Source organism: Gymnoscopelus braueri (assembly GCF_963280865.1).
Source record: "Gymnoscopelus braueri genome assembly, chromosome: 14".
NCBI classification, from domain to species: Eukaryota; Metazoa; Chordata; class Actinopteri; order Myctophiformes; family Myctophidae; genus Gymnoscopelus; species Gymnoscopelus braueri.
Window position 1 is genome coordinate 4,729,339 of NC_137619.1, and position 2,500 is coordinate 4,731,838.

The window sequence follows — 2,500 nt, forward strand, 5'->3', positions numbered from 1 at the left end:
CAGACAGACAGACAGACAGACAGACAGACAGACAGCATGGTGACAGACAGACAGACAGACAGACAGACAGACAGACAGACAGACAGACAGACAGACAGACAGACAGACAGACAGACAGACAGACAGACAGACAGACAGACAGACAGACAGACAGACAGACAGACAGACAGACAGACAGACAGACAGACAGACAGCATGGTGACAGACAGACAGACAGGCAGGCAGGCAGGCAGGCAGGCAGGCAGGCAGGCAGGCAGACAGACAGACAGACAGACAGACAGACAGACAGACAGACAGACAGACAGACAGACAGGCAGGCAGGCAGGCAGGCAGACAGACAGACAGACAGACAGACAGACAGACAGACAGACAGACAGACAGACAGACAGACAGACAGACAGACAGACAGACAGACAGAATGTGTCATTCAGTAGGTGACAGTCATGTACTGTCACCACTGCTTGGTATCACCTGATAGTCAGTATAGTGACAGTAAGTAGAGTGAGCTCACTGACCGCAAATAATATTTCCCTTTTTAGAAGAACGATTTACAATGTAGGCATTTATCAGACGCTCTTATCCAGAGTGACTTAGTAGGCAAGATAAACACATAAATAAGAGACGCAAGTACCTATAGCATCAGTCTAAACAATATACTAGCAAAATAAAAATCTCTACATTGAAACTACTATAAAATTAAATCAAAAATAAATTAACTATACTATCAAAAATTGTCAAACATCATCGGCCACATCGACTATTTTCACAATATTTATAAATAAATTAATATAAATGTAACGCCTCAACTCCTACAATTCCAAGTGCTTGCCCTTGGAACCCCCCACACAGTGCTTGCCTTGGTGGGGGGTCCCCAGTTCAAATCTGATTATTTTGGGTGGTCCCCAGTTCAAATGTGATTATTTTGGGTGGTCCCCAGTTCAAATCTGATTATTTTGGGTGGTCCCCAGTTCAAATGTGAACCCTTTGGTCTAGGTCAGTCTCTAGCATCAATATGTTTTCAAATTCTGCTTTGTTTTGCATTTGATTAACAGTGGTGACAAAAAAATACTCAACTCCAGCACTTATTGTATTATTATATTATACTCAGTATAGATAATCCTGGTCAAATATTACTCCACTACAAGTGAAAGTTGCTTTGTCAAATGTATACTTGTATAAATACTACTATAAAGTACTATAGATAAGCACTTGCTTTTGAAAATTCTTACACTTAAGTACTCAGAAGTACAAATTACAAACTACATTTTCTTGCTGTAATACACATTGCTGTATTGAAATTGAGACTATAGTCTTAGTAGTGAAAATAGCACTTTTTGTTATTTTCACTACAATTGAAGTGGTTAATTCATAATGGGCCCTTTCCCTTCAACAGTACACCAGTTGTCTTTGAAATGCAGTGGAGTGGAAGTCATCAAGAGTATCCAAAACAATAAAAATAATCAAGTTAAAGTACAGATACTAAAGTAAGCTTTGTTACTGATATCACCACTGATGACATTTGACACTGGTGACTGACTGTCACCACCGCCTGTACATCTGATCGTCACCACTGACTGTCAGTGACACACAGTATAGTGTGAGATCACTGACCCCCAAATAATATGTGCGCTCACACATTTACACATTACACACATTCCCAATCCAGGGACGCATCTGTGTCACTTTAGATTTATTTGGCTATTCAAAAATAGCAGATATACAAGCTCGTAGTGCGGCACTTAGCTTGTAGATCTGCTATTTATTTATTTTTTGCAAATCTGTGCAAATCTTTCAATATATATTCTACAAATGGTCTTCTAAATCCTAACAGTAAAAATCAATAAAATAAAATATTCAATCAATCAATCAATCAATCAAAACTGCTATGTTGACGGGCCTCTAATAGAGCGCACCTCCAAAACAACGTTCACTTCTGCCCAAAGGGGGGCGCCACACATGCAAAACGTTGCACGGCACATTATAGAAATGCTAATGTTTGTAAACGATATTTCCGTGTGGATGTGTATGGATATTATAATAAATAAAAGTGTTGAGAACATTAGCTATGTCTAGTTCTTCAGCCTGTGGATATTCAGGGTCAAATCATATATTTCAAATAGTCAATAACAATGTCATAAGTGTCCTGTGTTCTTCCAGAAATAAGGTTAAGGGAGTAGTTCAACTAAAACATTACTTATTTTCTATCAATTACACACCCCATGAAGCATTGAATTCATGGAGATTCTTTAGTTTTTGTCGCATTCCTAAACAAATAATTTGATGACAGCCGGAAAGATGCTAATGCAGTGGTGTCCAAACTTTTTTCAAAGGGGGCCAAATTAGAAAATATGAAAACACCCAAGGGCCGAGCGTGCGCGAAAAAAATCGGTTATAGGTGGATTTTGGGCGAAAATGTACGGTTTTCAGGCGGATTTTGACGTTTTTGGGCGTTTTATTGTTACTTTATTTCGGTTTTACGGTTAAACAAGAGCTAGAGAAG

General features: G+C 39.0%; 1 protein-coding gene across 1 annotated transcript in view; it reads right to left on the bottom strand.

The window, feature by feature from the left end:
- The window catches only part of ankrd1a (ankyrin repeat domain 1a (cardiac muscle)), a 180,486-nt gene that overhangs the window by 17,554 nt on the left and 160,432 nt on the right, over positions 1 to 2,500 (bottom strand). The gene's annotated exons all lie outside the window — the stretch shown is intronic.